This window comes from Bubalus bubalis, chromosome 5 (assembly GCF_019923935.1).
Source record: "Bubalus bubalis isolate 160015118507 breed Murrah chromosome 5, NDDB_SH_1, whole genome shotgun sequence".
Taxonomy (NCBI): Eukaryota; Metazoa; Chordata; class Mammalia; order Artiodactyla; family Bovidae; genus Bubalus; species Bubalus bubalis.
This window is the reverse complement of record NC_059161.1, coordinates 22,521,504-22,536,411: the sequence shown is the minus strand read 5'-3', so window position 1 is coordinate 22,536,411 and position 14,908 is coordinate 22,521,504. Positions and strand designations below refer to the sequence as shown.

The 14,908-nt window shown below is 43.8% G+C and overlaps 1 protein-coding gene across 2 annotated transcripts in view; it reads left to right on the top strand.

The window, feature by feature from the left end:
- BRINP2 (BMP/retinoic acid inducible neural specific 2) overlaps positions 1–14,908 on the top strand; it is a 146,935-nt gene that overhangs the window by 69,617 nt on the left and 62,410 nt on the right. Inside the window, exon 2 of one of the 2 annotated variants that reach the window (XM_044942799.2) lies at positions 970–1,103. The exons of the other annotated variant lie outside the window; for it this stretch is intronic. The gene's annotated coding sequence lies outside the window, so the exon portion shown is untranslated. The remainder of the gene's footprint in view (positions 1–969; positions 1,104–14,908) is intronic. 2 annotated transcript variants of the gene reach the window in all.

Sequence of the window (14,908 nt, the reverse complement as noted above, 5' to 3'; positions counted from 1 at the left end):
TATAAAGACAAAAGGTGCCCTAGGCTTAGTGCTAAGAAACCCAGGTTCATGTCCTGTTTTTGCCCCAAATCTTGAATAATGCATGTAACTCACTGAACTTCTGTGGCCCTACATTTTCTTATCAATCAAACAATGTGAAGGGGGTTCCATCAGCGGCTCAGACTGGACAGTTACATCAAAATCTTCTTGGAGGTTTTCCAAATATTATAAAATATAGAAATACATCCCAACCCAAGATATCAGTTATTCCTCTCTTCTCCTCCTTCCTTTTCTCCATGCCACTCCTCCTTCCTCCAGCACACATACCACGCACACACTCCAGGCTGCTGAGAACACTGGGGCCAGGCAATCTCTAGGAACTCACTCCTTGCCTCTAGTTCCATGATCTGATCAGGTGCAAATTTATCAGAGACCAAAGACTGTAGGAAGGCAAAGGAAGCAAGTAATCAACACAGAGGCTAGTGTTGACAGACTCTTTGGAGAACATGAGTCTCAAAGATGTGCTAGATATAGACTTACAGAGAAAAAAGGAAGACAGGAGTGAGTGTATGGTGAAACTCATGGCGGGACTATCAGAGGTCAAGTGACAGAGGCCACAGATAAAGGCAAAAGGACTGTCTACCTCTGCTGGCATTAACTAGAGACTGTTGGGGGAAGAGGACCGGTTAGGCCACTGGAGTCACATGTAGAGACCCTGGAGGGCTGATGAGGACACATTTTTAGCAGAGATTTTGTCTTCCCAGGCTTCTTACCTGTAAACAATGTGCCCGCCTTGAATGAGGTGGTGGCTCTGGAATCTTTTGGGCTTCAAAAACCTATATAGATGCCTTGGAAGAAACAGCAGTGAACACACACAGCACTCACCAGGGCCAGGCACTTTTTGGGGGTTTTACAAATGTTATGGCATTTAATGCCCACAGCCCTATGAGGAGGCACTACTATTATTGTTGTTTTTTTTTTTTTAAACAGTTGAGGACGCTGAGCCAAGAGAGGTGGAGCCAACCTGAGAAGCCAGGCGTTCTGGCTCTGTGGTCTCTACTCGTTACTCCTCCACTGCGGAGCAGCTGATGGGGACTCAGTGCCTGGGGGAGGAAGGAAGACAGGTTTGTTCTCAGGCACAAGGAGCTACTGGGGTGTCATGGAAGTGGTTTTGAGGAAGATTAATCTGCATGGAGATCAGGTTTCAAAGGCTTTGAAATGTGCAGCTTTTCGCTTAGAGATTCTGGTCTGCCTTGCCTTCTCTCTTCTGGAGAACCCTATGACCTCAAGGGAAGTTCTGGGCCAGAGGGGCCTCCCGGGTCTGCACACAGTGACCCAGGCTTTATCACATGAGGCTCTGGGTGAGGCTCTCAGTTAGCTTGTCTCCCCAAGGAAAGTGCCAAGGACACCTGGCAAGCAAGTCTGAAGCCTCTGCCACTGACAGATGAATCCGTCCTTGATGAGTGAAGGGCTGCTTATCACACAGCAAAAACTTGTAAACTGGGGGCCCTCGGGATGGAGCCTATGAGGTCTCATGTCAGTAAAGTTCTGTGTAAGTATGTGTGTGAGAGAGAAAGAGGGAGGGAGAGAACATTATTCTTTTAAGCTCATTACAGAATCTTCAAGTTCTATATTTTTTGTTGCTCCCTGAAGGCAAGTATTGGATCTAACTTGTACCGTCATCCAGTACGGTCTTTGTGCATAGAAACTGCTTATTAACTGATTGTCTGTTCCATGGACAGAGGTGAGGGGGGGTGAGGAGAGCTGAGTGATAGGTTTTAGAGACGAATATGTGAGTTTGATTTTTGCTTTCTTGTGGAATGGTCTCTATCAAGTCCCTTCACCTCTCACACTCTCTCCTCTTAAAGGTCTCCTATGAATACAAGGCCATTTAGTAATTATTGGGTTGGCCAGAAAGTTCGTTTGGGTTTTTCTGTAATCTCTGATGAAAAACCCCAATGAACTTTTTAGCCAACCTAATAGTCATCATGATTAGCACTTACCTTTGCACATATCATCGTTAACATGGTTAACCTGATTCTGTGCAGGGAGGCTATCCCTATGCTTCTCTTAAGTTTGGCAGTGGGGGAATGCATCAAGTGTACCCTGCCAGATCCATGCCACTTTGGGGGTGGGGTGAGTGACACTGAAAGTCACATCCAGAGCCTGGAGGGGACAGTGGCAGTTGGGGTGTGACATCTTCCCCGGGTGCACATGAGGAATGATGGGCACTGTTGAAACTCTCTGATGTGCTACCAGGAGTGTGTTATAAGGGTAAAAACACCATGGTTAGTGTGTGTTGAGGCTGGCAGATCATGCCAACAAGAGAGGAGAATGCAAGTCATTCATCTGAACTGACAGTGCTCCCACCATCCTCCCCTTGGGGAACCTCCACTGCAGGATGTCCTGTCATTTTTCTGGTCTGCTCTCCCTTTCTAGTCAAAACAGGAGGATTTAAAAGAGGTTTTATATCAAGATGCCGTAGATGAAAAGAATAACATTTTCTGTGAGTTTGTACCATGGATGCCCTCAGATTTATTTAAGAAAACATCTCTTCAATCGAGTTGGCCAATTAACCACTCAAATGACTTGAAAACTTATTTAATGTCATTGCCTAATCACTTTATTAAATGTCACTGCTCCAACAGGCAAGAATCTCTGCTTTACCCCTCTCTTCTCTTATGCTTCACTCTCTTTCAAAAACAAAGAGCCTCCTCCCAAAGAAGACTAAAATCTCAGAGCCTCATCCCTTATATTTGTCCTCCTTTTATCTGCTTAGAATTAAGGGATTTCAGCATTGGGCAGGACCATAGGGATTATTTCACGGGTGACCATAGGGAGGCTCTCAGAGCGAAGTGACTTGCTCCCAAGGGAACAAACTTGTAAGTCGAAAAGCCTGTGTATTTTTGTAGCTGTAAATCATGTGAGTGGTGCACGAAGTGAAAATACTAGAGGAACCAGAATAGGTAGACCCAAATCTGCCACCAACATACATGACCTTGTGCAACTCGGTTATCTATTCCTAGGCTCAGTGTTCTCATCTGTTAAAAGGGGAGCCTAAAATCTGAGAAACAAAGATCGAGCATCATTTTATTATCTTTTGCTTCTTAAGCAGTAACTACTGGTGTATTCTATTTTCTACACAAATAGAAAGTGATGTCTGCTGGTGTTAAGGATAATTGTTAACAAATTAACTCTTTTGTTAATTATAATAAAATAGCAATAGCTTAGCCATATCCTTGACTTGCAATAGCTTGTTGTTGTTGTCTAGTTGCTAAATTGTGTCTATTTTGTGACCCCGTGGACTATAGCTAGCCAGGCTCCTCTGTCCATGGGATTCTCCAGGCAAGAATAGTGGAGTGGGTTGCTGTTTCTTTTTGCAGGGAATCTTCCTGACCCAGGAGTAGGACCTGCATGTCCTGCATTGGCAGGCAGATGCTTTGCCTCTGAGCCGCCTGGGCTTAGCCATATCCTTACCTCCTCTAACATGCAGCCTGTCCCCTGCATGGTATTTATCAGTCAACTCTAGCTCCCTTGCCAAGATTTAGTACTTGAGCAGCTAATGTCCCAGATTCTGATTGTTCTGTAGACAGATCTAGCGTGCATGAAGATGGAGACCAGCAGGAGGAGAGAAAAGAGTCCCCATAAGTCTTCAGCTGGGTGACATCTTGATGGAGATGTGATTCTTATAAGCTCTCCCCTGGAGACCACACTGCCCACTTGTCATGTGATTTCATCTGCATCTTATTTTCTCAATTGACAAAACTGGAGCCCATTGAAATCATGGCTTAATGGACAGATCTGAGCTAACATACAAAGGAAAAGTCATGACTAATTAATTCTACTAGTACCTTTGGGCTAAAGCTTTATTATTTGTATTGGTGTAAAACTCTGTCCTGAGTTGTTGTTGTTTTTGTTGTTCGGTCACTCATTCATGTCTGAATCTGTGACCCCATGGACTGCAGCACACCAAGCTTCCCTGTCCTTCACCATCTTCTGGAGCTTGTACAAACTCATGTCCATTGAGTCTGTGGTGCCATTCAGTCATCTCATCCTCTGTCATCCTCTTCTCTGCCTGCCTTCAATCTTTCCCAACATCAGGGTCTTTTCTAATGAGTCAGCACTTTGCATCAGGTGGCAACAGTTTTGGAGCTTCACTTTCAGCATCAGTGCTTTTAATAAATATTTAGGATTGATTTCCTTTAAGATTGACTGGTTTGATCTCCTTGCAGTCCAAAGGACTCGCAAGAGTCTTCTCTAACACCACAGTTCAAAAGCATCAGTTCTTCAGTGCTCAGCCTTCTTTATGGTCCAACTCTCACATCCATATCTGACTACTGGAAAAACCATAGCTTTGACTAGAAGGACCTTTGTTGGCAAAGTAATCTCTCTGCTTTTTAATATGCTGTCTAGGTTTGGCATAGCTTTGCTTCCAAGGAGCAAGTGTCTTTTAATTTCACAGCTGCAATCACCATCTGCAGTGAGTTTAGAGCCCAAGAACATAAAGTCTGTCACTGTTTCCATTGCTTCCCCATCTATTTGCCATGAAGTGATGGGACCGGATGCCTTGATCTTCGTATTTTGAATATTGAGTTTTAAGTCATCTTTTTCATTCTTCTCTTTCACTTTCATCAAGAGGCTCCTTAGTTCCTCTTCACTTTCTGCCATAATGGTGATATCATCTGCATATCTGAGGTTATTGATGTTTCTCTTGGAAATTTTGATTCCAGCTTGTGCTTCATCCAGCCTGGCATTTTGCACGTTATACTCTGAATATAAGTTAAATAAGCAGGGTGACAATATACAGTCTTGATGTACTTTCCCAATTTTTTTTTTTTTACTTTTTTTTTTTACTTTCCCAATTTTTAACCAGTCCATTGTTCCATGTCCGGTTCTAACGGTTGCTTCTTGACCTGCATACAGATTTCTCAGGAGGCAGGTCAGGTGGTCTGGTATTCCCATCTCTTTAAGAATTTCCAGTTTGTTGTGATCGACACAGTCAAAGGTTTTAGCATAGTGGATGAGGCGGAAGTAGATGTTTTTCTGGAATTCTCTTGCTTTTTCTATGATTCATCATGTTGACAATTTGATCTCTGGCTCCTCTGCCTTTTCTAAATCCAGCTTGAACATCTGGAAATTCTCTGTTCACATAGTGTTGAAGCCTAGCTTGGGGAACTTTGAGCATTACTTTGCTAGCAAGTGAAAGTGAAGTCGCTCATTCGTGTCCGACTCTTTGTGACCCCATGGACTGTAGACTACAACACTCCTCCATCCATGGGATTTTCCAGGCAAGACTACTGGAGTGGGTTGCCATTTCCTTCTCCAGAGGATCTTCCCAACCCGGGGATCGAATCTGGGTCTCCCACATTGTAGGCAGTTGCTTTACCATCTGAGCCACCAGGGAAGTCTAGTTTGTGAGATGAGGGCAATTGTGCAGTAGTTTGAGCATTCTTTGGTATTGCCTTTCTTTGTGATTGGCATGAAAACTGACCTTTTCCAGTCCTGTGGCCACTGCTGAGTTTTCCAAATTTGCTGGCATATTGAGTGCAGCACTTTTACAGCATCATCATCATCCTTTAGGATTTGAAATAGATCAGCTGGAATTCCATCACCTCCATTAACTTTGTAATGATGCTTCCTAAGGCCTGCTTGACTTTGTACTCCAAGATATCTGACTCTAGGTGAGTGATCACACTGTTACGGTTACTTGGGTCATTGAGATCTTTTTGGTACAATTCTTCTGTGTATTCTTGCCACCTCTTCCTGATATGTTCTGCTCCTGTTAGGTTCATACCATTTCTGCCCTTTATTGTGCCCATCTTTGCATGAAATGTTCCCTTGGTATCTCTAATTTTCTTGAAGAGATCTCTAGAATTACCCATTCTATTATTTTCCTCTATCTCTTTGCATTGGTCACTTAGGAAGGCTTTCTTACCTTTCCTTGCTATACTTTGTAACTCTGCATTCTGATGGGTATATCTTTCCTTATCTCTTTTCCCTTTCACTTGTCTTCTTTTCTCAGCTGTTTGCAAGACCTCCTCAGACAAGCAATTTGCCTTTTTGCATTTCTTTTTCTTGGGGACAGTTCTGATCACCACCTCCTGTACAGTGTTATGAACCTCCATCTATAGTTCTTTCCAGGGCTCTATCAGATCTAATCCCTTGAATCTATTTCTCACTTCTACTGTATAATCATAAGGGATTCAATTTAGGTCATGCCTAAATGACCTAGTGGTTTTCCATACTTTCTTCAAGTTAAGTCTGAATTTTGCAATAAGGAGTTGATGATCTGAGCCACAATCAGCTCCCAGTCTTGTTTTTGCTGACTGTATAGAGCTTCTCCCAGAGAAGGCAATGACAACCCACTCCAGTACTCTTGCCTGGAAAATCCCATGGATGGAGGAGCCTGGTAGGCTGCAGTCCATGGGGTTGCTAAGAGTCGAACACAACTGAGTGACTTCACTTTCACTTTTCACTTTCATGCATTGGAGAAGGAAATGGCAACCCACTCCAGTGTTCTTACCTGAAGAATCCCAGGGAAGGTGGAGCCTGGTGGGCTGCCGTCTGTGGGGTCACACAGAGTCAGACACGACTGAAGTGACTTAGCAGTAGCAGCATAGAGCTTCTCCATCTTTGACTGCAAAGAATATAATCAATCTGATTTCAGTATTGACCATCTGGTGACGTCCATGTGTAGAGTCTTCTATTGTGTTGTTGGAAGAGAGTGTTTGCTATGACCAGTGTGTTCTCTTGGCAAAACTTTGTTAACCTTTGTCCTGCTTCATTTGGTACTCAAAGACCAAATTTGCCTATTACTCCATTTATCTCTTGACTTCCTACTTTTGCATTCCAGTCCCCTATGAAAAAAAAAAGGGGGGGGCAACTTTTTTGTGTGTGTTAGTTCTAGAAGGTCTTGTAGATCTTCATAGAACCCATCAATAGACTTGGATTACTGTGATACCGAATGGTTTGCCTAGGAAATGAACAGAGATCATTCTGTCATTTTTGAAATTGCACCCAAATACTGCATTTCATACTCTTTTGTTGACTATGAGGGCTATTCCATTTCTTCTAAAGAATTCTTGCCCACAGTAGTAGATATAATGGCCGTGTGAATTAAATTTGCCCATTTTGGTCCATTTTAGCTCACTGTTTCCTAAAATGTCAATGTTCACTGTTGTCATCTCCTGTTTGACCAAAGGGACTAGATCTGATAGATAGAGTGCCTGATGATCTATGGACTAAGGTTCATGACATTGTACAGGAGACAGGGATCAAAACCATCCACATGGAAAAGAAATGCAAAAAAGCAAAATGGCTGTCTGGGGAGGCCTTACAACTAGCTGTGAAAAGAAAAGAAGTGAAAAGCAAAGGAGAAAAGGAAAGATATAAGCATCTGAATGCAGAGTTCCAAAGAATAGCAAGAAGAGATAAGAAAGCCTTCCTCAGAGATCAGTGCAAAGAAATAGAGGAAAACAACAGAATGGGAAAGGCTAGAGATCTCTTCAAGAAAATTAGAGATACCAAGGGGACATTTCATGCAAAGATGGGCTCGATAAAGGACAGAAATGGTATGGACCTAACAGAAGCAGAAGATATTAAGAAGAGGTGGCAAGAATACACAGAAGAACTGTACAAAAAAGATCTTCATGACCCAGATAATCACGATGGTGTGATCATTCACCTAGAGCAAGACATCCTGGAATGTGAAGTCAAGTGGCCTTAGAAAGCATCACTACAAACAAAGTTAGTGGAGGTGATGGAATTCCAGTTGAGCTATTTCAAATCCTGAAAGATGATGCTGTGAAAGTGCTGCACTCAATATGCCAGCAAATTTGGAAAACTTTGGGAAAAAAAATTTTGGAAAAGGTCAGTTTTCATTCCAATCCCAAAGAAAGGCAATGTCAAAGAATGCTCAAACTACAGCACAATTGCACTCATCTCACACGCTAGTAAAGTAATGCTCAAAATTCTCCAAGCCAGGCTTCAGCAGTACGTGAACCGTGAACTTCCAGATGTTCAAGCTGGCTTTAAAAAAGACAGAGGAACCAGAGACCAAATTGCCAACATCTGCTGGATCATGGAAAAAGCAAGAGAGTTCCAGAAAAACATCTATTTCTGCTTTATTGACTATGCCAAAGCCTTTGACTGTGTGGATCACAATAAACTGTGGAAAATTCTGAAAGAGATGGGAATACCAGACCACCTGACCTGCCTCTTGAGAAATTTGTATGCAGGTCAGGCAGCAACAGTTAGAACTGGACATGGAACAACAGACTGGTTCCAAATAGGAAAAGGAGTACGTCAAGGCTGTATATTGTCACCCTGTTTATTTAACTTATATGCAGAGTACATCATGAGAAAGGCTTGGCTGGAAGAAGCCCAAGCTGGAATCAAGATTGCTGGGAGAAATATCAATAACCTCAGATATGCAGATGACACCACCCTTATGGCAGAAAGTGAAGAGCAACTCAAAAGCCTCTTGATGAAGGTGAAAGAAGAGAGTGAAAAAGTTGGCTTAAAACTCAACATTCAGAAAATGAAGATCATGGCATCTGGTCCCATCACATCATGGGTAATAGATGGGGAAACAGTGGAAACAGTGTCAGACTTTATTTTGGGGGGCTCCAAAATCACTGCAGATGGTGACTGCAGTCATGAAATTAAAAGACGCTTATTCCTTGGAAGAAAAGTTATGACCAACCTAGGCAGCATATTGAAAAGCAGAGACATTACTTTGCCAACAAAGGCCTGTCTAGTCAAGGCTATGGTTTTTCCAGTGGTCATGTATGGATGTGAGAGTTAGACTGTGAAGAAAGCTGAGCGCCAAAGAATTGATGCTTTTGAACTGTGATGTTGGAGAAGACTCTTGAGAGTCCCTTGGACTGCAAGGAGATCCAACCGGTCCATTCTGAAGGAGATCAGCCCTGGGATTTCTTTGGAAGGAATGATGCTAAAGCTGAAACTCCAGTACTTTGGCCACCTCATGCGAAGAGTTGACTCATTGGAAAAGACTCTGATGCTGGGAGGGATTGGGGGCAGGAGGAGAAGGGGACGACAGAGGATGAGATGGCTGGATGGCATCACTGACTCGATGGACGTGAGTCTGAGTGAACTCCGGGAGTTGGTGATGGACAGGGAGGCCTGGTGTGCTGCGATTCATGGGGTCGTAAAGAGTCAGACATTACTGAGCGACTGAACTGAACTGAATGGACCTAACATTCCAGGTTCCTATGCAATATTTTTCTTTACAGCATTGGACTTTACTTTCACCACCAGACATATCCAAAACTGGGCATTGTTTCCACTTTGGCTCAGCCTCTTCATTTCTTCTGGAGCTATTTCTCTACTCTTCTCCAGTAGCATAATGGCCTGGGGAGTTCATCTTTCATTTTTTTTGCCTTTTCATGCTGTTCATGGGGTTCTTAAGGCAAGAATGCTGAAGTGGTTTGCCATTCCTCCTCCACTGGACCATGTTTTGTCAGAACTCTCCACCATGACCTGTCCTTCTTGGGTGGCCCTACATGGCATGGCTCATAGTTTCATTGAGTTAGACAAGGCTGTGGTCCATGTGATCAGTTTGGTTAGTTTTCTGTGATTGTGATTTTCATTCTTTCTGGCCTCTGATGTGCAAGGATAAGAGGTTTACAGAGGCTTCCTTATGGGAGGTACTGGCTTTGGGGCAAACTGAGTCTTGCTCTGATGGGTGGGCCATGCTCAGTAAATCATTAATGCAACCTTCTGCTGTCGTGTGGGGCTGTGTTCCCTCCCTGACTGTGGTAGGGGTAATGGTGACCTCCTTCAAAAGGACTTATACCAGCATTCCATGGCTCCTAGGACTGTTGTAATCAGTGCCCCTGACACCGTGGCAGGCCACTGTCAACCCATGCCTCTGCAGGAGACTCCCAGACACTCACAGGCAAGTGTGGCTCAGTTTGTTGTGGGGTCACTGCTCCTTTCTCCTGGGTCCTGGTGCGCACAGGTTTTGTTTGTGCCCTCCAGGAGTCTGTTTCCCCAGTCCTGTGGAAATTCTATAATCATGTCCCACTGGCCTTCAAAGTCATATTCCCTGGGGGTTCTCAGTCGCTTTGCTGGATCCCTAGGTTAGGGATCCACCAAGTTGTTCTGCAGTTTGTGGGTCATCTGCCCCACAGCTCTGTGGTGGGACTATGGTAACCTCCTCCAAGAGGGCTTATGCTACATGTAGTGCCTCCCAGATGTGCTGCAGCCAGAGCCCCTGTCCCTGCTGCAGGTCACTGCTGACCTGTGCTGCTGTAGACAACACTCAGACGCTCAAAGGCAGGTCTGATTCAGTCTCTTGTGGGGTCCCTGGGTCCTGCTGTGCTCAAGGTTTTGTTTGTGCCCTCCGAGTGTCTCTGGTGGGAAGAGATTTAATTCTAAACACAATTTTGCTCCTCCTACTGTCTTGTTGGGGCTTCTCCTTTGCCCCTGGATGTGGGGTATTTTTTTGGTGGGATCCAACATTCTCCTGTCGATGGTTGTTCAGCAGCTGGTTGTAGTTTTGGAGTTCTTGCAGGAGAAGATGAGCACACGTCCTTCTACTCCACCATCTTGTAACCACAGTACAAGTTGTTTAGTCGCTCAATTGTGTCCAATTGGACAGCAGCACAATAGGCTTCCCTGTCCTTCACTATCTCCTGGAGTTTGCTCTAAGTCTTGTCCATTGAGTCAGTGATGCCATCCAACCATCTCATCTTCTATTTCCCCCTTCTCCTCCTGCCTTCAATCTTTCCCAGCATCAGGGTCTTTTCCAGTGAGTCAGTTCTTCGTATCAGGTGGCCAAAGTATTGAAGCTTCAGCTTCAGCATCTGCCCTTCCAATGAACATTCAGGCCTTATTTCCTTTAGAACTGACTGGTTTGATCTCCTTGCTGTCCTGAGTAGAGTCTAAGTAAATGAAATTATTTGGCTTTCACAAGTAAATTTCTATTTTTTTCGTCAAGAAGCTGGCTTAGCTGTGACTTTGATATAATCACATGTAACATGGAGTTTTACTTTCACAGCCAGTTTTAGGACAAAGTGGATACACTGAAGCATCATGAGGAAGGTGCAAAGTGTTTTAAGCTGCTGAATATTAGCGGTACCAGCACAAGACGTGAGAATCTAGATATTTAAAATTTGCTTGACAGGTTGCTATTACAAAGTTTCTAGGTTATTTGTGGGCATAAACAGGAAATGGCCAAAAGCTCTTCTCTTTGAGAAGCCCAATTTTTACACAGCTGTCAATGCAGCAATTATTCTGTCATCTTTTTTTTTTTTTTTTTTTTTTTTTAAGGTGAAGGGACATGTTCTAGGTATCCTTTTTTTTTTTTAAGGAAAATCTTTAAACATGTTTAAAACTTTTCTTAAAAAATGATTTTTTTTTTTTTTAGTCAAAATGTCTTCAGATCCTGAGAAAAACCAATGAAATGGAAACCATATGATTCTGAGGCCAGGTTTTCCAGAAGCGCCATCAGCACTGAATTCAGGCATTCTTGCTGTGCTCAGCAGACCCAGCCCGGCAATCAAAACTGATTCTAAAGCTGATACTCCTATAACCAGGCAGGTTCCAGCACATTGTGAGCCCTGAAAAAGCATAATTACAAACACTGACTGACAAGAAGCACACGTTGACTTAATATAGCTCGATTCTTTCAAAGAGCACACAGCTTTTCACACACATGCTCACACCTGTCCTTAACCCTTGATTAGCAGAGGAGAAGGTGGCTGCCATCCCCTGTGTTACAGCAGAGGCCACCAAGAGGCTCAGTGGCTGGGCCAGGGCCACATGTTGTCACCAGCTCAAATTGCTGTCTCTGTGAAATGCATGGAATTGATTCACCCTGTATTTTTTAAAGACTATGTAAGTGCTATAGTTTTTTATAAAAAGAAAGACCCAGCCCTGACCTTGAGAGGTCTTTAACCTGATGAGGGGTGATGTTGTATGGCTCAGTGGAGATGATCAGATGTGGGGGAAATGATCATCATCACTGCACTCAAGAAACTGCCATGCTACCTTTTTCTCCAGAAAGCACCAAGAACCCTCACAGGCATGCAGAATGGGAGAGAGGTATCATTGTCTTTTTTTGGCTGTGCTGGGTCTTAGTTGTGGTACGCAGAATCTTCATTATCACAGGTGAGATCTTTAGTTGTGGCATGTGGGATCTTTTTTCTTTTTATTTTCCACTGGCAGCATGCAAACTCTTAGTTGCAGCATGTGGGATCTAGTTCCCTGACCAGGGATTGAGCCCTGGCCCCCTGCAGTGGGATCGCGGAGTCTTAGCCACTGAGGGACCACCACAGAAGTCCCTCATTGTCTTTTATGTGTCTATTATTTTTCGATTGCTGTGTTAAGAATTACCACAACCTTAGTGACAAAAAGCAATATGAATTCACTGTGTCACAGTTTCTGTGGGTTAGGAGTGCAGGTATAGGTTAACTGGGTTCTCTGCTCAGGGTCTCACAAGACTGAAATCAAAGCATCAGTGAGGGTAGCAGTTCTCTTCTGGGGCTCAGAGGTCTCTTCCAGGCTCATGAGGTTGTTGGCCGAAATGAATTTCTTGAGGTGGTTCCACTGTGGTTCCCATATTCTTACTGGCTATTGACTAGGGATTGTATTCAGTTCCTAGAGGCTACCCACAATCCCTTGCTGCATAAGCCCCATAGACCTTACATAGCATAGCTGTTTGCTTTCTTCCAGGCCAGCAGGAGCCATTCTCTCAGACACTTCACTTTCTTTTGGAGGTTCATCTGATTAAGCCAGGCCTACCCAAGATACTTTTCCTTTTGATTAACTCAAAGTCAACTGATTAGTAACCTGATCATGGGAAGAGTGTCTCATCACATTCACAGGGCCTGCCTGTATTCAGTGGGAGGGGATGATATGGGACATAAACAGAAGGACTCGGGAATGTTGGGGACCACTTCAGAAACCGGCATTCTGCAGTGTCCTTCCCAGGTCAGTGCTTGTCCACCCTACTGTGTTTGCTGCCTTGGCCTGCTGTGTCAAGCAGCCCCAGTCCCCAGAATGTGCCTCCACCACTGTGCCTTTAGAAAGAGAACAGTATTTTTTAAGAGGAACTAATCACTGATGGTAGGCAGTGTTTCAGACAATGTAACGAGTACTTGTTTTCATGTTGTCAGGACTCAGCAGAGCGTCTGGCACTTAGGAGTCCTCAATTTCTGTTTCTCATGCAATGAATGCATAGATGATTAAATGAGAAATATTTTGGGCATCCTCATCAGATTACATCCCATAAAAATAAATGCCTACCTCCCCATGTGCAAGGCTGATTCTTCCTTTTAGTTTATAGCTCTTTCTCCACCCCCTGGTTTAAAAAGTAATGCTTGCTTATTATTAAAACACTCTTGGAAATATTGCTTCTTTATATGGTTTTATTTTTTATATTTAACTTTTTTAATCCATCTGGAACTAATTTCCCAATACTATGTATAAAATAATCCATCCCCTACCCATTTAATCCGTGATGCTTATATCTATATATGCATATACACTAAGTTCTTATGTATAATAAGGTGTATTTCTGAGCTAGCTGTTCTGTTTCATTGATGTGCCCACCCACTTTGTATGTCAGTATCACCTAGTTATTGGAATTTTATTATATGTTTTAAGATCTGGTAGGTCAGGTATTGCCCCACTATTCCTCCTTCAGCCCCTCTCTCCACCAGTTCATTAAACCCAGGTCTATCTTGCTGCCCACTCTAGTACTTTTGAGAGCAAAGCATTCTTTGGCAAAGTCTGGACATGGAACCAGATCTAGGTTCATAGTCTACCTTTGCAGCTTCCTAGCTCAATGCCTCTCAATCTCAGGGATATGTAAACTGGCAGTGAAATGTTCAGAGTAGAAACTTATTGTCATAATGAACTGCAGTAATATCTAAGAACCATCCAGTACATAGTAGATGGTCAATACCTACTATCTGGAGTGGAGGAGTGACTCTGGAGGCCCAGGCACCTTTGCTTCTGTCCCTTCATCCTTATCAGCAGACATGGCAAATCTTTTGAAAACCTCTTGTACAAATGCTGAAGCTTGGATCTCTCAGCCTCAGGCCAGCTTTTAGGCTTAGAGCATCCAGGATTAAGACTTGGCCCAGCCTCTGGGCAGCCTTTTCAGGGTTTGCATTGGTCCAAGGGAAGTCTGGTGGTTGTGCTGAACTGGAGTCATTTCAGAGTGATCTGGGGGCCTTGGGGGTGGGTGTGAATAAAGTGCTGAAATCCGCTTTACCTAACCTTAAAGGAAATGCCAGGGAATTAACACCTTTTGCTTCATCCCCAGGGAGCCCATCTTTAGATTGGCAGCCAGAGAAAGGCTTCAGTCCACAAATTACAGGTGTTGGCGATGGGAAGTCATTCTAGCACAGACAGAGGTGGTACTGGTGAGGGGAGAGGGGAGATGGGCGAGACTCTGACAGCATGTGCTAGACTTTGAAGGTGAAAGACATGTATTGGATTGCAAGAGCCCCCACAGTATTGAGTTAGTCCTGTGCACTTGCCCAGAGGTTTATAAAAGGTGACTGGTTATCCTTAGACAAGTAAAGCACTGGAAAGCAAAGGCCTGGGGTGAGTCATAGGGAGCCAGGAGTTTTGAAGGCCAAAACTTTACTTCTTTCCTGGAACTTTCCCTCCAACTCAGAGAGGCCAGGACAGGAATACACTCTTTCATATCTTCAAGAAGCATCCCTGAAGGCCTATTGTGTGCTCTCAGGAACTAGGATAGGAGGATAGACAGCTGTGACCTCAGAGAACTTCCATACAACACAGTGAGGAGAAAGAGCATGATGGTCATCCTCATGTTCCTGGATTTGCTCTCTGATGATGCCAATGAGGCAGTTTGATTTCCCACTCTAGCTATATCCCTGCATGGCATTCTGTGAAAGAACAGATCAGATGTTCACAGCTAGAAGTCAAA